Here is a 21,652-nt window from a genome sequence, read left to right on the forward strand (position 1 = left end):
AATACAAAAGATTATAAGAGAATGCTATGAAAAGCTATATGCCAAGAAATTAGATAATCTAGAAGAAATGGATAAATTCTTAGAATCATACAACCTTCCAATTCTGAATCAAGAAGAAGTAGAGAATTTGAATAGACCAATCACCAGTAAGGAGATTGAAACAGTAATCAAAAACCTCCCAGAAAATAAAAGTCCAGGACCAGATGGCTTCCCTGGTGAATTCTATTAAACATTCAAAGAAGACAATATCCATCCTTCTAAAACTCTTTGAAAAAGTTGAAGAGGAAGGGGAGCTTCCTAACTCATTCCGTAGAGCCAGCATTACCCCAATACCAAAACCAGACAAGGACAACACAAAAAAAGAAATTTGCAGCCCAATATCACTGACAAACATTGATGTAAAAATCCTAAACAAAATACTAGCAAATCAAATATAGCAATACATTAAAAAGATCATACACCATGATCTAGCGGAATTTCTTCCCAGGATGCAGAGATGGTCCAACATCTGCAAATCAATCAAAGTGATGTACCATATCAAGAAAATGAATAATAAAAATAACACAATCTTCTCAATAGATGCAGAGAAAGCATTTGACAAGATCCAGCATCCATTTATGATAAGAAACTTTGAATAAAATTGATATCGAAGGTAAGTATCTCAACATAATAAAGGCCACATATGACAGACCCACTGATAACATCATTCTCAATGGAGAAAAACTGAAAGATATCCTTCTAAGAACAAGAAGCAGACAAGGTTGCCAACCTTCACCACTCTGTTTGACATAGTATTGGAAGTCCTAACCAGAACAATCAGGCAAGAAAAAGAAATAAATCAGACCCAAATTGGAAAGGAAGGAGTGAAACTGTCACTATTTGCAGATAACAAGATTTTATATATAGAAAACTCTAAAGAATCCACCAAAAAACTTTTAGAAATAATAAATGAATACAATAAATTTGCAGGATACAAAATCAACATACTAAAATCAGTTGCATTTCTATACAGTAATAATGAAGTAGCAGAAAGTGAAATTAAGAATACAATCCCATCTACAATTGCAACAAAATGAATAAAATATCTAGGAATAAACTTAACCAAAGTGTGAAAGACCAGTACACTGAACACTATAAAGCATTGTTGAAAGACATTGAAGAAGACACAAAGAAATGGAAAGATATTCCATGCTCTTGGATTGGAAGAATTAACATAGTTAAAATGTCCATACTTCCTAAAGCAATCTACAGATTCAATGCAATGTCATCACAGTTCCAACAACATTTTTTACTGAAATAGAACAAAGAATCCTAAAATTTATATGAAACAGCAAAAGACCTCAAGTGGCCATAGGAATCTTGAAAAAAACGAATAAAGCTGGAGGTATCACACTCATTGATTTCAAAATATGCTACAAAGCTATAGTAACCAAAACATCATGGTACTGGCACAAAAACAGACACACAGATCAATGGAAATGCATTGAGAGCCCAGAAAATACCCACACATCTATGGACAGCTAATTTTAGACAAGAGCGCCAAGAATATACAATGGAGAAAGGAAAGTCACTTCAATAAATGGTTTTGGGACAAGCGGACAACCACAAGCAAAAGAATGAAAGTAGACCATTGTCTTTCACCATACACAAAAATTACTCAAAATGGGTTAAAGACTTGAATGTAACACATGAAACTTCTAGAAGAAAACATATGCAGTATCTTCTTTGAGATTGGTTTTAGCAGCATATTTTTAAGTACCATGTCTGACTGGGCAAAGGAAACAATAGAAAAAATAAACAAATCTGACTACGTCAAACTAAAAATCTGCACAGCAACAGAAACCATCAACAAAATGAAAAGACTACCTAACAACCGGGAGAAGATATTTGCAAACCGTATATCTGCTAAGGGCTTACTATCTAAAATATTTAAAGAATGCATACATCTCAACAACAAAAAAACTAACAACCCAATTAAAAAAAGAGTAAAATATCTGAACAGAGATTTCTCCAAAGAAGATATACAGATGGCCTGCAGACACACGAAAAGATGTTCAACATCAGTAATTATCAAGGAAATGCAAATCAAAACTACAATGAGATATCACATCACGCCCCTCAGAATGGCTATAATCAATAAGACTTCCATTTTCAGCCAGGGAACCTATAATAATTTTTTAATGACATTCATTTTTGTGGATTAACATGCTTGTTATTTCTCTCTCCCACCTCTGTTCCATCAAGCTAAACTTTATAAGGGGACAGGCTATGCCTGTTTCATTCACCAATATATACGCACCATGCAATATCAAGCCTAACTCAGAGTAAATTCTTGAATATATCTGTTAAAAAAATGTTTTTTTTCATACTTTTCCATGTCATCAGAAAATAAGCTGTCTCTCTTGGCGCTTGGGTTGTAAAGTCAACCTCTCTGCTTAAGGGAAAGCCAGTCCTGATCATGCTGGATATTTTATTAAAATAATACTGTATGGTACAATTTTTGTTACTGTCTTTTAAAGAATTAATTTAAAATAAAAACCCATTCAGATATAAGTGAGTTAGCAATATGGATATATAACTTTTAAGCCATGTGTTAAGTGTCTAATCCTGTCTTGCCTTCTCAAAGTTATCTTGCCTTAATTTAGCATCTATTCTTTTTAATAAAGTAAACATATTTCCAAATGCTCATTATGTAGCAAAATCTGTCACATGTAATTTACTTGTATTATTTCATTAAATTTTTATGACAGTTCACTGGGGTAGGCATTATCCTTTCTATCTTATTAAGGGGAACACTGAGGGACAGTGAAGAAAAATAACTTGCCGAAGAATAAAAACTTAGATACTTGCAGGGCTGGGATTTCAAATCATATTTGTATGCTAAAGGGCTACTACGAAAACTTTGATAGGAAGTTATTATACATTTAGTTTTATTTTCAACTTCAGAGAAAATTTACAAGTGACTGCAAAATGTGTGAGCATACTAAAACAAAGACTTTTCAACATTACAGAATTTTTTAAAACAGCTTCAAAATATAGACATTTTATTGCTAGAGGCAGTATGCTTGTAAGAAAAGTGTGGTGTTTTTGTAAAGTAAAGTTTCCTTATTTTTTTTTAATGGCTTAAAAGTATTCTAGCAAGTTACCACACACAAAATAAGAGGACTAAAGTAGACATAGAAGTGAAAAAAAAAAAAACTGAAAAGAAGAAAACAAAGTACATAGACAACAAAATACCTCCCATTGTACAAATCTCTGAAGGTATATGCTATCTGGAAAAAAAAAAGCATTCATGACATATTTCATTTTCCCCTTTGCTTTGTTTCTTCATTCAAGGTTAGGAATGTGAAATCCAATAGATTTTATATTACAATCTATACAACCTACTTGACAAGAACAGCATATTTCCTTAACCCCTTCTTTTCTTCTTACTATTGCATCCCGACATTTAAACAAATATCTGATGCCAAATTATGAAAAGATTTGAAATCATCCCTGTGACCTTAGTTATATGCTTTTGATGTTTGTTGGATATGAGAGAACTGTAGAAATTATATTTAACCCAATTATGGGTTTTTTTCATAACTGTGATTCTCTAGACTACTCAATTTTATATAAAAAGTCTATATAATTACGGAAAATGAAATAGAGTTGCATGACTTAGCTTTAACATAAACTAAAAATCATTTCCCTAAGTTAACTCGTACACAAAAGAAAGAGCAGGCTTTGAAATTCATGTGAGCGGATCCCATCAGCAGAGGGCAGAAGAGATGAGAATCTCAATGTGAAATATGAGAATATGAAAATACAACTGTTTCTGGTTAAATAAAATTATGCACTTTTTAAGCCTTGAGTTTTTTTCAGTAATCGACATTCTAATACACATACAGAAAGAATGTCACTGGTAAATTGAAAACTCACCAAAAATTCATGGTAACAGAAGCAGCTATCACAGAGCGTACTTTCCCATCTCATGGAGGCAAAGATCTAGAGAACCACTGCATACACCATCTATCTACAAGCTGAAGGACACTGAAGCAGGCTTTAACTCCATAAATAACACTTTATTGACCTCTCTAAGCACATAGAGAACTAGCAGAGTCTGTCCCAGAGTAGTTTTTATAGTTTTCCTTCTCTCCTAAACTTTTCAACTGGAGAAATGATATGAGTTTTAGACATATATACTCAACTGCTCTTAGTAGTCTTCACATCTCTTCTGTTTTGCACAGAGAAACTTAGTTATTTAACATATTCTCCAATGCCCTTTATATCTACTTCAAATAATTTACTTTACAGAGGAGTTTCAAGGTTTGCACTCAGTTGTTTTCCACTGGCTAGTAAATGAGACAGTGGTCTCTCTCGTGAAAAAAAAAAAATTGGATTATATATCTCATTATTATTTAAAGGTTGTATTCACATGAGTGAATCACATGAATCTCCAGCTCTTATTCTATTTTTTTGCTCCCGTTTAAAAGAAAGTCCCACAGAAGTTTTTCATATTTTCTGTCTTTCCTCTCCTCCTTCTTTCTTTAATTTTGATAATGTTTACCATGAAGATTATCCCTGTAAAGTGACCAAGTCAGAGGGTGAATGCATCAGTTATATTTTCTTTTCCATTTTTTTACAGCAGTTGAGTAAGGCTACCACACCACTGGCTTCTGCTCCTCCATTAGTGTATGTCACTGAGAGTCTTATCTTTCCACATTAACCCCCCTTACCACTCCTCTGGTCTTCAGACGTCTACCAGCAAGGAGTCAATAAGAGGCTCTAGGACTAAGGGTTCTCTTGACAAGACTCATATATCTCCAATATCACCCTTTTTACAATTTGTCAAAATTTTCAGCTTTCAGACCACCAGACCTCACCACATTCTGTCCTTCATTCCGGATTACATCACTCACCACAAGAAACCTAGGACTTTCAGATCACCCCTCATCTACTACAATCAAACCCCCAGCAAGCTCTGAATTTCTCTTTATGACCCCATCTCCATCTTCTCCTAAACCTTGAAGTCTTTACATCATACCTATAGAAACTGATAATCAACTGTCTGCAAAATCATCTATACTCTAAACCTTTGTTCTAAAGGTCTCCTTTGCCCTCTTGATCTAACTGAAAACTGGCTCTCTCCTGGGAAAATGGCTTCTCCTGCTCCCAAAACTCTTATGGGGCTGGCCCGGTGGCACAGCCATTAAGTGTGCACGTTCCGCTTTGGTGGCCCAGGATATGGCAGTTCAGATCCCTGGTGCAGACATGGCACCACTTGGCAAGCCATGCTATGGTAGGCGTCCCACATATAATGCAGAGGAAGATGGGCGTGGATGTTAGCTCAGGGCCAGCCTTCCTCAGCAAAAAGAGGAAGATTGGCAGCAGTTAGCTCAGAGCTAATCTTCCTCAAAAAAAAAAAAAAGACCTCTTAGCTACATTCTCTCTACACTTTTCATATGATTGGGCCAAGAAATGCAGTAAGAATTCTCCTTGCTGCTTTCAAATCATTTTCTTCTCTTTCTCCATTAAACACTCTGTGGGGGATTAAAGTTTGCCACCCCAAAATGTGTCTGTCTGGCAAGATTATTTTGGGGACCAAAAGACTCAGGAAGAAACTTTGTCCTTTTACTTGACTGCCTAAAATAATTTAAGATAGAGGCTGTCCCAGGAAGAAACTATCATCTTAGACAACTCTAATTGTAGTAGACAGGAAGGCACTAGCAAGCCCATTTATATCGAGTTCTCTCTCGGGTCCCATGGTCTGTAGATGGCCCAGCAAACATTTGTTTATCAAACATTTGCTTTTCCATCTCCATGTAAATTGCCTTCCTCCTCTTTGAAGTCCCAGACTACTACCCGAATATCCTCCTTTGTCCTTAGCTGCAGATAGTATTTAAGGTAGTGGCTTCTGCCATTCCGGCAAGTTACTCAGTTTTCCTGGGTTTCTCCCATGTATAAATGTTATTAAACTTTGTTTGATTTACTCTTGTTACTCTGTCATGTTACTTTAATTCGTAGGCCAGCCAGAAGGACCTCCATGGTAGAGGCATATTCAGTTCCTCACTGAATCGTGTGTCAGCAGACCATAGTACCAATATGCCTGGTTATTATAGTCACTTATAGACTCCTCAGGAGAATTGCTTTCATTCAGTCAATATTTTAACTCCTAGCTCTCTGTTTACTCTCTACCACTACTCTAATCATATATCTGGGTGATTTCAATATCCAGTTAGATATCCTTCATTCCATTACCTTTGAATCTCCATTCCTTGACATCATCTTTCAATAATTTTGCCTTCTACCTAACACTGGGCACTAATTCCCATAGTGACAATAAAGAATTGCAAATCACTTCAACCTTTCAATCATTTCAATCTCAATATCTTTCTACCCTGCTCCACCAAGTACTACAATTACAATAACTGTTAGATTTCTCCTCCTAATAAGAACCTAAAATTCTTTCATCTCACCAGTTTTCACTAATTTTAACCAGCTTTATTTCTTCATTTTCATCTTTATGCAGCTTAGATTCTTTGTTACAACATTATAACCAGTTCTTTGTACAGTAGTCCCCCCTTATCCAGAGGAGATATGTTCCATGGCCCCCAGTGGATGTCTGAAACCAGGGATCATACTATATATGCTATGTTACATATATATCACATATACTATATCTATACATACTTACTATGTTTTTTCATATGCATCCATATTTGAGGTATAACGGCAAAACCAGCACAAATTTCTTTTTCCTTCTTTACAATTTCACAGATAGAAGATTCATTTTTACTGTACATCTTAGCAACTTCAGCATATGATTTTTTCCTTTCCTTATTAATTTGAGAACTTTCACCTTTTCCCTAAAGGAAGCACTTTACAGCTTCTCTTTGGCATATCCGAATTGCCAGCATCACTACTCTTGTACTTTGGGGCTATTATTAAGTAAAATACAGGTTACTTGAACACAAGCACTGCCTACCCTGACAGTCATCTGATAACTGAGATGGCCACTAAGTGACTAGGAACAGGCGGTAGCATATACATCATGCATACAATGGACAAAGGGATGATTCGCATCCTGGACAGCATAAAGCAAGATGGTATGAAATTTCCTCATGCTGCTCAGAACAGCTCACAATTTAAAACTTATGAATTATTTCTGGAATTTTCATTTGATACTTTCGGACTATAGTTCTCTGTGGGTAACTGAAACCACAGAAAGCGAAACCACAGATGACAGAGGCTTGCTGTATACCATTTCTGATCAAGTGCCTTCTGTTTCTTCCTAGTCTCTTGGGAAAACCCCAATCTTGTATAAACACATGTCCCTACTCATTCTGATTCTATGCCTGCATAGGGATAAGAGGCACAAAAAGATTAATTGGTCTCACTTCGAATCCATGGCCACCAATCTCAAGTGGCCCTAAATGCTGCCCAGTAAGCATATTAGTGTTTCATAATCTATTTATTACCCTATTTTTCTAGAACACTTATACTTTCTCCTCTCTCCCCAAGTTTGGTAAATACCTCCCACGTCCTTCATTTCTTTGGGTGTTCACATTTTTTCTTTTACTGAGTAGCATTTTCTTTTTATTGAGAAAAAATTTCACTAATCTGTCAGCATAATTAACCATACTCTCTTTTTTTCTTGCTGTAACTAAAAATAAACCATCTCTCTTCCTACTTATGGCCATCCTTTCCTCTTGGCATAGAATCCATTCTCTCTTGTCTGTTTCTATCACTCTGGTAATTCAATTTCTCAATCTATTTTTTCAAATTCAACCATATCATTTCTTTCAAATTTCAATTGAAGTTATTTCTTTCCATGTTAACACACACACACACACACATACACACACAAACACTTTGTTGACAGTAACCTAGACATCGCTAAACCCAAAAGTCAATTCTCAGCCCTCATTTTACCTGGCCCCTGAATTACTATTTTGTCTTCAACATTTTCTTCCTTTGACTTACATATATATTTTTTTGAAGAAGAAAATTAGCCCTGAGCTAACATCTACTGTCAATCCTCCTCTTTTTCCTGAGGAAGATTGACTCTGACCTAACATCCATGCCCACCTCCCCCCATTTTATATGTGAGATGCCTGCTTCAGCATGGCTTGAGAAGTAGTACCCAGTTACGCACCCGGGATCTGAACTGGGGAACCCCATGCCACCAAAACAGAGTGCGTGAACCTAACTGCTGTGCCATTGGGCCAGCCGTTGACTTATATTTTTAGTATAAAAGAATATGGTTTTTATGACCATGTTTTATTCTGTGATGTCAGTACAATGTGACAGAATAAATTGTACTTAATTCAAAATATGCCTTTAGTGGGCTGGCCCAGTGGCATAGTGGTTAAGTTTGCACGCTCCACTTCTGTGGCCCAGGGTTTGCAGGTTCAGATCCTGGACATGGACCTACACACTGCTCATCAAGCCATGCTGTGGCAGTGTCCCATACACAAAAAAGAAGAAGATTGGCACAGATGTTAGTTCAGGGAAAATCTTCTTCTTCAAAAAAAAAAAGCCTTTTGGGGAAATCAGTTTAAGATTTATAAAAGGAAACTGTGAAAATTGAGAAGAGTTGAAGCCAGAGGGAGCATGGCTTTTTGATCCCAACATAAACAGAAAAAGCAATATTTAAAAAAGTAGGAAGAAAGGAAGGAAGGAGAGAAGGAGGGTGGGAAAGACAAGAAAGAGAGAAGTAGGGAAAGAAGGAATAAAGATGATTGCTAATTATTAGAGCATTTCCTGATGTTCTAATTCATTATACAACATAAATTAGAAGTCTACTTTTAGCATGGTCCAGGGTGGTGATGGGGAAGATGAGCTTTCTTGTGAATTCACAATACACGATACCAGTTTTTGAAACATCAGTACCATTTATATGACATCAACATCCATATCAAGGTGTTCACAAGTCCTGGTGGCACACCCATAAACAGCAACGCAAGATTATGTCAGAGACGATTTCAGCTAAAGCAAGAGATGTGGATCAGGCCACATGAAACCTGCAACAGGAACTCCTGACCTAACTCAGTAATATTTTGTATTGAGGTGGCTGTTTGATACACTGTCATATAAGATCCAGGAAATTCCAGTATTTGCATTAATTTTAATGTTCTCCTCTCTCTGCCATGAAGGTGATGAAGCATAAGCGGTGCTAAGTGATAAACATTAGGAGAATTCTTAAGACAAATAACACAGACAGAAACGTTCTCTGTTATCGTTAGCAGCGGCATTCACAATGCCCCCTAAATAATGCATGTAGGCAATAGTGAATAGTCAACTCATGGTCTAGTTTGTTTAATCAGTGTACACAATTTCTTAGTGAACATTTATAACCATTATTTAGTAACATCTAAAACCAGCAAAATGATCTTTAATGATTTCTATTTTGAATAAAGACGTATTTTAACTTACTACTCTATTAGGGATGTGCTTTGTTTAGCTTCAATAATGGGACAATGAATTTACATTTCTAAAGAGATTCCAAAATGTTGTAATGAAATAGGTCATGATTTTTAAACATAAAGAAAAAGATAATCTTTAGCATATATACAGAATGCCATAATAATCAAAATTATTTCCTTGATGTACTTTTATCAAACAACTTGTTAACTATCAAGCATACACAGATTTGACTATTATGTTCTATCTTCAGCAAGACTGGAGTATGAAAATCTAGATGATCTAGAATACATTAGAAATAACTATAGCAGTGCAGGGAGAGAAAAATGCAAATTAATTAGCTAAGGCAGATATTAACTAGGTCCATTATGCTATCTTAAGGTTCTTGGGGATCAACTTATGTTATTAGCCAGCTTCTTTCTTATTTCTAACATCTTTTTTCTTTTCTAAATGCATTTTTGTTTTTCTGAAAGAATTGTGGTTATAGATTTTGGCCCAGCTTCTTAAATAAGTGATACCCTTACTAAAGTTCTAGTAGAAATTAATTTTTATCATGCAGGGCATAACTGTTTTCATACAGTACAGGTTTTGTCCCTGTTATTAATTTCCTTTAGTTGAATAAATTATGGAAAATGAAAGAAAAAAAGATTTTATTGCGGTTAGATTGCAAGATACATTTCTCACTCAGACATGGTCTTTCAAAAATAAGATGACCAAAAACAGTGTAAAAATCTCCTTTAAAAAGCTTATCTATATCAAGAGAATTATAAGAGATTTTATGTCCCTCACATTTATGAAATATTGAGGATGCATAAACTTTTCAATATACAGAAATTCATTCAGAGCACATCAGGCAATTGTCACTTTTGGCATAAATAACAATACACAAGAAATATCTCACTGGGAAATGAAGGATAAAAAAGTTATAAGAATTTAAAAATTGGTACACTTCAGACAAAATACATTCCTTGATATTTTCTCAGCATCCACTCATGCGTATCATATAGAAATTTCTTCGATATTAATAATATTTAGAATAGTCTTGTTGAAATCACTTCCAAAACTGGCTAGAAAGAGGTTCTTTGCTGATGCTTTGAAATTTAATCACAAATACCTGCAATATACTCAGATAGAATATTTCTATAATGCACTGTGAAAATTGCGGCGTACCATTTTTTAGATCTTGTTAACTCTGATTCATAAAATGTGATATTTCTTATGCCATTTTCAAGGCAGTTAATTTATCCAGCAAATCTCATGATATTCTCTACACTCGAAAAGGTTTACTGTTTAGTAATAAACACTATTTTTGAAGAGGTAGAAATGCTGTAGATATGTAATGTGATAAATATTATATTGTGTTATACACTGTAAAGTAACTCATTGTAGAATGCTGAAATATCCATTTCCAGATCAACAAGGTGCAAAACAACTACAGTAAAATGTTAACTATCCAACTGGCCCGGTATGTTTTACGAAGCTGGAACAAAGCTTTAGAGGTGAAATCCAACCTTTTCATTGTATACGCTTCTCTGAATAGTGTTTTCGCAGAAAATTAGTAATAATAGTATCATGTCAGCAAGCTATGTATAAAATATTTGGCTATAGTATTTACTCTTATTAGAGATAAATTAAAATACACTAATTACTCACTTGTGGAAACATCTAGTGCTATTTTCTAAAAATTAAATGTCCTACCCTCAGCAGATCCAAAATGTAGGTGAACATAGTGATTTATAACTTTTTAGTATTTTTTTGAGGCAAGCTTGTAGAAGATCTTAATGTAACTCATATTTGGAAAATAGTAAACAACATGTATAGGATTCTTTAGAAAGCCAATAAATGTGGAAAAAAGGGAAAATATTATCTGTCAATGATAAAGTACAACTATATGTCATCACATTACATAATTGCTGGGCTTAGAATTTAACAATTCCCAAAGGAAAATCATTGCAAAAAATTACTTATGTTTTTCTCCTTTAAAAAACATGATAATCTTGTAAACAAAACCATAGTGTTTCACAGTATTCACAGTGTTTTTAAGTGGTTCCAGTTTCTCTGGAAAATGATAGATTTATACATTTCAGAACAGTTCTTCAATTGCTGGTAAGATAGGAGCATTACAAGTGGTGACTGTTTTTAAAAATATATATGAATAATGACAATTCCACCAGGATGTCCTTCAGTAAGTGAATGGATAAATAAACTGAACAAACTGTGGTATATCCAGACAATGGATTATTATTTACTGCTAAAAAGAAATGAGCTATAAAACCATGAGAAGACATTCACGAATGCATAGCGCTTAAATGCATATCACTAAGAGAAAGAAACCAATCTGAAAAGGCTACTTACTGTATGATTCCAACCACATGACATTCTGGGAAAGACAAAGCTATGGAGACAGTAAGAAGGTCCGTGGTTGCCAGGCATTGGGTGGGAGTGAAGGATAAACAAACAGAGCACAGACGGGTCTTAGCACAGTGAAAATACTGTGTATGATACCATAATGGGAAATACCTTTGTCCAAACTGGTAGAATGTACAACACCAAGAGTGAACCCTTGTTTAAACTATGGACTTTGGATGATTATGATGTGTTACTGTAGGTTCATTGATTACAACAAATGTCCCACTTTGGTGGGGGATGTTGACAATGGGTGAGGCCATGCATGTGTTGGGGAAGGAGTTATTGGGAAAATCTCGTACCTTTTCCTCAATTTAGTGTGAACTTTAAGTTTCTCTTAAAATTTTTAAAAATTGATTTAAAAAATTATCATAAGCAATCATAGATGTAAACCACAGGATTAATGACTTATCTTGAGTAAACAATGCAGTATTTCCATCCTACCATTAAAATCACCATGAAGCATGTTAGCATTGCAGATTTTCTATAATTCGTATCATCCTTACTTTTTTATAAGTTATCTACTAATATTCCCTGAAAATTTTCTGGATGAAAAGCATTTTCTTGAGTAATGAGGAGACTTTGTATGACTTGGTTTATGGAGCAAAGAAATTTATGCAGATACTACCACTAGCAACTCAAACAAAAATCAAAGAGAATGTTGTCACATTTATTTGTAAAACAGAATGGATGACTTCATCACTAAAATTCCAATAGGACCCATCTCAAAAGAACAAAAAAAGGTTAGGAGAATGACAATGAATCCCAAGGGGCTGCTTGCAGTGAGAAAGAGCAACAGTTAGGAGAGCTAGCCTTTGGGAAGCAATGACTCCTTAGCCATTGTGAGCAGAGGACGGACAGAAGGAGGAGGTGGAAGAAAAGAGGCGGGAGAGAGGGAACAGAGAAGAAAGACAGAAAATTAAGGGACAGATAAGACCCATTTTAGCAGCAGCTGAGTTTGAAAGGGGCGCATTGAGGAAAGATTTCAAGAGGGACTTTACACATTTGTTCACTCGTTTCCTTTCCAAAAACCCCACCACTTCTTGCATTAAAAAAGAAAAAAAGCATCAGACTTTTCTTTTTTACTGTGACACTGTCCCGGAAAAATCTCATTTTTATGGCATACGCTTTAAGGCTTTTTTTTAATAATATTTTGGGTTTAATGTATAATAAATTCTCAGGTGCACCTCAGATTAAATTGGTCTCCTAACTTGAGGAAATCATCTGCTCCCTCTCTGACTTCACTGTTATTATTAGACTTCAGGCTTAAAGGGCTGTCAACAGTGAGACCCCTACTCTAACCTCAGGGCAGAGCGGCCAGCTACAATTGTGATTTGGAGGAGGAGCTGATATTTGAGACTGGGTGTGCTACAAAGAGAATTAAATTTTGATATTTCCAGGGCAGTCTACTCAATTGATGAAGTAAAATAAAAAAACACTATAAGCTTGCAATCTGGAAATTTATTTTTAACCCAACTTCCAAAAACATCTACCGTATTAAGAAATTTGAGGTATATTCAGAAGTGAATATACAAAATTGAAATTATTCCAGATTTTTGCTGTACTTTACCTTAGGTTTCATTCCTGTGAGGAATTAGATTTTACTGTGTGACTGGAATCTTACCTTTAGAAATACTAGTATTGGCCATCTGCTGTTAGAAATTGGGAATGAATGAGACTTCTGGAACACTATTCTAAGGACTAGGAGATGAAATTTTGATAAAGGGATGCCCAAACCTTTGGGCCAAGAGGCAGTAATTTGTGGAAGACATACTAGGAGAAGACAGCTAGACTAGATGCCCCATACCAGCCGTTGTAATTCTCTTGGGAGTCTGATGGGTTTGGATTTTATCTCTGCAAGCTGAGTTAAAAAAAGATTGAAGTTTTGCCAGGATTCTGTCTATGTATGATAGTCTGGAAGAGAAAAAGTAGTAGACCATGTCACAGCCTCGGTCACCAACAATTACTGGTACACTCTATGTGAACAATGGGAACAAACAAAGCCATTCCCAGAGATCAAGTCACAGGCTGAAAGATAAGACTGTTTCCGCCTCTCCTTTCGAAGACTCCTCATTCTCTGCTCCAGTTGGCCCTTAGGGCAGGGGTTAGAATTCTTTTTTCTTTTTGTAAAATGCCAGATAGTAAATGTTTTAAGTTACATGGGTCATATGTCTTTGTTTCAACTAGTTGATTTCACATTTGTAGCCTGAAAGCAGCCATAAGCAATAGAAAAACACACAAACATGGCTGTGTTCCAATCTTCTATCTATAACAATGGGCAGTGGGCTTGATTTAGCCCATGGGCCACAGTTTGCTGACCCCTGGTCTGAGTTATAGATAGCAACTCTTTGAATATCCGTATGGTAGGGATATATCACGAAATGCCAATTTAGTTGTTTTCTATGTAGCTCCATTCTTCTCTTTTCTAGAATGTATACCAAGGGACTACTTTTCTCTTTCCAGTCTAAATAAAACAGAAATAGATCTAAATAAAACTACAGATGTAAATTCTATATGGATTCTTCAGAAATTGCGTGCAGGATCCTTTGGTTCCGTTTCTAAGGAAAAGAAAAGATTGGTCCTGGGAAATAAGTGAGAAGGGGCAAGTGGGAGCCATGTTCTGTAGCATCCTTAATTGAATCTCATTTTAAACATCTTCTTCTCAAGTGGGAGAATAATAGTCTAAAGAATCAAGGTGTCTGATGAACAAGAACTTTCCATTATAGATTACCCCAAGAACTCTGATAAAGGTTGTCCTTAAGCAAGGATTGTTCCTCCCTATTGGGGGAAAAGAAAACACCCCACCAACAACAAACTGTTCAGGCATTCTGCTCAGTTGAAAAATCTAAGCCTGAGGGTCCGGGGCCCAGACTTACACTACCTCCATAGTACAAGAATCTCAGCAAAATGTAAAACATGGGGTAATAAAAGTTCACAAGCAAATGAGTTCCTCACAGAAAGGAAACACTCGTGGTTGAAGATGAGATCACAATTAAAAAAAACTACAAGGAAATAATACAAATGGGATAGTTTTAGAAGATAAAATCAATAAAGAAGACTACAGGCACAAGAACTTTAGAGCCTGAATAAAGAATCAAGAAAATCTATAAAATATCGTAAAGAAAGGGGAGAAACAGATAGAAGAATTAAGCAAACAGAGCAAGCAGATTTGAACAAAGAATAAAAATGAAATTATGGAGATAAATTGTGATAGTTAATCTATGTGTCAACTTGGCTAGGCCACAGTAGCCAGATATTTGGTCAAACACCAGTCTAGATGCTGCTATGAATGTATATTTTACAAAAGATTAAAATTTAGATTAGTAGACTTTGTGTAAAGCAGATTACTTTCCAAATGTGGTGAGCCTTGCTTAATCAGTTGAAGGTTCTAAAAGAAAAAGATCTCCTGTGGAAGAAGAAATTATGCCTCCAGTCTGCCTTTAGATTTGAAAAGAAACATAAACTCTTCCCAGGGTGTCCAGCCTGCTTCTGCCCTGCAGATTTTGGTCTTGCCAGTCCCCACAGCCAATGAGCTAATTCCTTAAAATAGATTCTCTCTTTCTATCTTCAATGAGTCTTATATCTCTGGAGAACCCTGAATAATACATAAAGCATGTTAAAATTAATTGTTATAATGAAGAAAGATGGAAAAGATTGTAGTGGGCTGATCGGTAGCCCCCCCAAAGATATGTTCATATTCTAATTCACAAACATGAGAACACTACCTTATTTGGAAAAGGGCTTTTAAAATGTTAACTAAGTAAAGGTGAGTGTCTGAAACTTTTTTAAAGGGATATCTCTTTTATAACATTTGGTGCTAAATTTATTTATTGTAGAAAATTTTTTAATTCCTTTGCTTAGGTTTACTTAAGTGCTTTTTTAAATTTCCAAAAGCCAATAGAAGTTCTTTTAAATTTCAGAGACTTTATAAACTAAATTACTTTTTTTCAAGAAGTAAGCAAAGATACACCACTTTGCTTGTAGGAAATATTTTGTACTTACAAAATAGAGGGGATCTTATTAAACTTTTAAAGAACTTAGGCAACTTACAGAAGTTTGTAGACAGGTTTTCCCTAATTCATTATGTGATGTTATCTGCAATACATTTCCAGTTATATTGTGGATTAAGCTCATATTAACTTTAACATATATCATAACCTCATGGGAAATATATGAAAATTTTTCTCAATATTGACTTGACTGATTTGTGTACGACTTATGAAAATACCCTAATACTTTCTTAAGAGCAAAGAGAAATTTCATTTCTTAGAACCTACATCAGGAATGTAAGGACGTATAAAGTTACATACAAGCCAGAAGCCATCCTTCTCCTTCCATCTTCATTTCCATTACGACAGTTAAGGTGCAATTATACAACTGTGATAAAAACAATGAGAGCCCTTTGTACTTAATCTCAGTATTTGCTTGTTTGCATTTGATATTCAAGAGTGAATACAAATGACACATTTCTTTGTCCAACTAATCCCTAAATGTCTAAAAATGGCTTCCACAGGTACGAAAGAACCACCACAACCATAAACAGAACATTATAATGGACTAAGTACTTTCTTTTTGTAAGCCGAATGGTTTTTAATTTCCAACATCAGGGTAAAAAAGACTAACAAAATTGAATGCAGAGCACAAGATAAAAAGCATCAAACATCCTATCAATAACTGGGGAAAATATTAAATAAATCATTGGTATCCCAGATGCCTGGAGACATGAGAATCCTCAAAACAAATGAATATAAAACGATTATCAGATTTCAAGATCTCTACTACCTCAGAGTGGCTTCTGCTATCTGGTAGAAACCAAACAACCTTAAAAACTAACTTTCCAGTGTTGCTATGTGCAATGGGAGCAAAGAGAATCAGATTAGATCTGTGCAGCTAAAACAATGAAATTGCCATTTATCGAGTTGGACAAAATTAAAGAAGAATCTGTTTGGGCATAGGGGGACATTACAGCAATATTTGGACAAGTTTAAGTTGAGCTGCTTATTAGATACCCAAATACAGAGTCTAGCAGGTGCTTTTATAAATGAGTCTGGAATTCAAGGGAAAAGTTTAGTACAAATAGAAAGTGGGGAAATGCTAATTAATAGACGACATTTAAAACCTTGAGATAGGATGAAATAGACAAGAAACGCGGTCCTAGGACCATACTCTAAGATACTCTAATATTTAAAAGTCATGGATATGAGAAGAATCTGGCAAAGGAAACTGGGAAGGAGTAACCAGTGAGGTAGAAAAAAAGAGTATTACGTCCTGGAAACTAGGAAAAATGTATGGCTTCAGGAATGAAAGAGTGATCGACTGTATCAAATACTGCTTATAGGTGAATTATATGATGGGTGAGAAGTAACCGTTAGATGTAATAATTTCCAAGTGATTGTTATCCTTGACAAAATCTCATTCAGTTGAGTTCTTTGTACAAATGGTTCACTGGAATTGTTCCAGGGAGAAAAAGAACAGAAGAAGTAATAATTATGGGCTTCTCTTTCACAGATTTTATTGTAAAGAAATGCAGAGAAATAACTTAATTGCTAGAGGGGATTCTTCTATTGATGTGATTTTATTTAGTTTTTAAAGCAGATAAATTATAGCTTAGTGATGCTGTCGATAAAGACACAAAATGCTGAAACTATGTCCAAGCAGTTTTCATCATTAACAAATCGTAACAATTTGGTTATAGCATTCTTTTGTGAGAGTGAAGTCTTAAAAAGTTTTGATGATGGATAAAAGGTAAAAGCTGGCCCTGTGAGAAATAAAATCTTTCAGAAAATGGTACAAAATGGAAAAGTGAGAGAGCAGAAACAATATACAAGTGGATTAAGAATTCGAAAAAGGTATATCTCTGTGTACCTGTGTATGTCCGTGAGTGTGTGCATGTGTGCATGTGTGTGCCTATGTTTGCGTGTGAGAGAAACTAAAGGTTTGGCAGAGAAGTCATTAGTAATTAAAATCAAAATGGTGATTATCAATAAATGTGATCTGCAAACTTGGATATCCAGTTGAATATAAGCAACATTAAATCATTGCCTTATACAATATAAGATCTTTTTAAAAAGCAGTAAAATTAAAATTACTTTCAGATTTTTGCAAAAATTCTAGGTGAACTATTTCATCAAGTCATTCACATTTCCCTGATGAGTAGGGAAGTTCTGCATCTTTTTATGTTTTATAATTTTTAAGAGTTCCTTACAGACTTCTGTCAGTTATACGGATTAGACATATCTTTTTTTTTTTAATTTTCACAAAGTGTGGCTTGTCTTTTCACTTTGTTTAAACTCTTACAGAGCTTATTTATTTTAATGTGGTCAAATTACTTAATTTTATTTTGTCCTTTGTGCTTATCGAGTCTTATTTGGGAAATCACTTGCTGCCATGACTTCCTAAAGATATTCCAATCTACTTTTTTATATAACTTGTTTAGCACTATCCCTTTCTCATTTAAAATTTTAATCTATTTTAAAATCAGGTTTTCTGGCACATGCAGTAGTCAAATCAAATAGCTGATTTTCATCTAAGTGCTATTTCTTCTCTATATCATAAACATTTCCATTTTTACATAAATTCTATTGTTAAAGAAAAATTTTATTCACAGAATGAAGAAAAATATTTAAATAAAATATTTATTTACAAGTTTTTCTCTTTTTTGTTACTACTGATAGAGAACTAAGCACAAAATATCTCTCTCTTCAAAAACTAAAGACACAGGGCCAGCCTGGTGGCACAGCAGTTAAGTTCTCAGGTTCCACTTTGGTGGCCTGGGGTTCCCCGGTTCAGATCCCAGGTGCAGACATGGCACTGCTTGGCAAGCCATGCTGTGGCAGGTGTCCCACATAGAAAATAGAGGAAGATGGGCACAGATGTTGGCTCAGGGCCAGTCTTCCTCAGCAAAAAGAGGAATATTGGCAGCAGATGGTAGCTCAGGGCTAATCTTCCTCAAAAAAAAAGAAAAAGCTAAAGGCACACACATACACAAACAATCTTTATACTAAAAAGTTCCATACCTTTAGCTTATTTTATATGGTAATACTGCTTCTGTGTGTCATAAAATATGTGCTTGAATACTCAGTGAAATGTATGAACAAAACCATCCAAGGCCAGAGTTCCTCTGCTACATTTGGGTACGTGAGGAAAATCTTTCCTCACAAATGAGCATGCATTTTCTACATTCCAGAGATTTATGGAAGGCTAAGTGCCCACTTTACCAGAAAAACTGACCTCAGTATTCTTATTGTGAGATAAATCAACCCATGTAGCTCTTTAGTGTGACGTTCCATTATTATTTTTAAAATAATCAATTCTAGGGCATGAGGATTTTGTCTTCTAGTAAATAACTTTTAAATAATGTCAAGGTCAACATTTAGATTTTTTTAAAGATGCTTTAGACATCATTGAGTAAGACTTGATCATTTTGTATACTGAGTTCCAGAGAGAGTAAATAATTTCTTAAATGAGGTCACAGGTGACTTTATTGGTAGAGTTAGAATTCTGATTTTATCCTTCTGACGCAATGCTTTGATTTCATCATTCCAATTGTAAGCTGATCAATTCATTTTAAACAATTACAAATTGATAGAATTGGTTACATTGTAATTTAAACTTCTTAAATAAATGTGAATTTTATGAAAAAGAACAGAATGTTGTAGCCTGAATATTTCTGAAGGCAACAATAGTCAATTTTTAAAATCTGGAAGAAATATTTCAAAGTAATTGAGATGGACACAATGGCATTGCATGCATACATATTGAGCAAATTTGAAGCCAGTTCACCTAACACTTCCTCACATTCCAATAGAAGTCATCCCTCTGAGTTAGGATTATGTCTCACATACTAAAGTTCCAAATAATATCCGCAGAAATCAACATAATTATTTTTGTGGTCTACCATCTAAAATTGTGATTCACAATTTAATAATCATCCGCACCATTTTATATTTAGAGACTTTTAACAGTAAAACATCTGCATCACTGTCTGTTCTTTATTTTTATTTCTTTCGACACAGTGTCCCTTCCAGATAAATGTAGCATAATGCTGGTTTAGTAACCAAAATTGTAAATATGACAAATAAGCATAACATAAGTGTATATCTGGCAGTTCCAGTCATAGTTTTTAGTAGAGAGACTATAATCAAAAGCAGTGAATCAATTTCAATATCTGTGAGGCAGAGATTTTTCTACTAAACGGGAAATTTGGGGTTGCAAATAATAGGGAAGAACAGATATCCATTCCTGTGATCCAACATTGAAGAAAATACCATGTTACATTGTCACCATACCAAATTCATATATGTGAATTTTTTTTTCTTTCTATTGAATTTAGTCTGAAAATCAGAGACTTTGTTACAAAGTTTAATAAGTCCTCAAACTGACTCCCACTCCCTTTTTCTGCATCTTCAGTCTGTAAAATAATAATGTATATTCTCTTGAATATATATATATAAAATCATTATTTGGAATGTTACATAAAGACGTGCGTGTGTGTCTAGATTTTGTGTCCTTCTCACCTATATAACTATGACACTGTCATTTTTAACTGCCGGTGTGTTCAGCTCTAGCAAAGGACACGGATGCCGAGGGAGACTGTTTCGATTTGAGGTCAATGCTGCAGTTTGAGAACCTGGCACTGTGACTGCCTATTAAGGCCCAGGTCAGCTCAAAGTGTGAGTTGAACAAAGCCACCTCCTGTGTCTGCTGCGCAGCAGGCTGATCCGTGGAATGTTCCTGCTTGTTACAGCTTTGTTGGGTTGTTGAAGTTCTGTTTGGAACGAGCTTTGAAAACTTTTCTTTGCTTGCTGACTTATATCCTCACTTGGTTCAAAGGGACGATTGGTGTCTATGGTGTTGGCAGTACATTCTGAGCTACAGAGTCAGAATTGCCAATACCCTTGAGTGAATTAGGTGCTTTAGGATATACTTTTGTCTGACATCTTGATTCATTTATACACGCCGTCTGTTACATCTCTTTTATCCTCCTCTTACAGTGCTCACTTGTTCTGTAAATAAGTGAGTTCAGAAATAAGCGTTCTTATCTCACTTAGAATTGAAATGAATCCCATCCAGTAGCTGGAGTCTTCAGTGCTGCCAGTGATGGGGATAGTTGGATCAGAAAGTTTCCTTTGTGTGGTGGGCAAATCACAAAACTTTTCTTCACCCAGGTTCTCAATCTGTCAAACGGGTGAAATAATAATGTTAATATTAAAGAATTATATCTTTAAATGACAGGCACAGAATTTTGATTCAATCTACTTTATTTCATGATTTCATTCATTTTGAGGGTTTCATAATCTGATTATAGCTATGTAGGTGTATGTTTGAATGTACTTCAAAAGTGAAAATTTGATTAATTAGAGGTAATTGTTTTCTACATGAGCTAGCTATATTATTATTCAGATATTATGTTTGATTAGTGCATTTAGGATACTAACTGGTTTACAAAATAAATTTGTATAAAGGATGGAAACCTATTTTATTAACATAGGCCCAAACATCATTAATTTTTAGAAATAATATACATATTAAATTAAATTAATTTAGAAAATTGTGGCACAGTTTATTGAAATAGTATCAAATATAGAAGTTTTATTAATTAAGCTTTATATTAAGCAGACACAGCACGTAATTTCCTAGAACATTTATATGCATAAATAAATGAAACATTCCTGACCTATGGACAGTGTCATATGTATAATAGTAAAATTATTTAATTCTATAAATAATTGTAAAATTGTGCTATAGTTGATTGCCACAGCCTAAGTAACACCATACCAAGTTTACATGAAGAAGAAAAGATTTAATTAAGTGGAGTGAGTTTAATATTATAATACATCTT

The sequence above is a fragment of the Equus quagga genome, chromosome 6 (genome assembly GCF_021613505.1).
Source record: "Equus quagga isolate Etosha38 chromosome 6, UCLA_HA_Equagga_1.0, whole genome shotgun sequence".
NCBI lineage: Eukaryota > Metazoa > Chordata > Mammalia > Perissodactyla > Equidae > Equus > Equus quagga.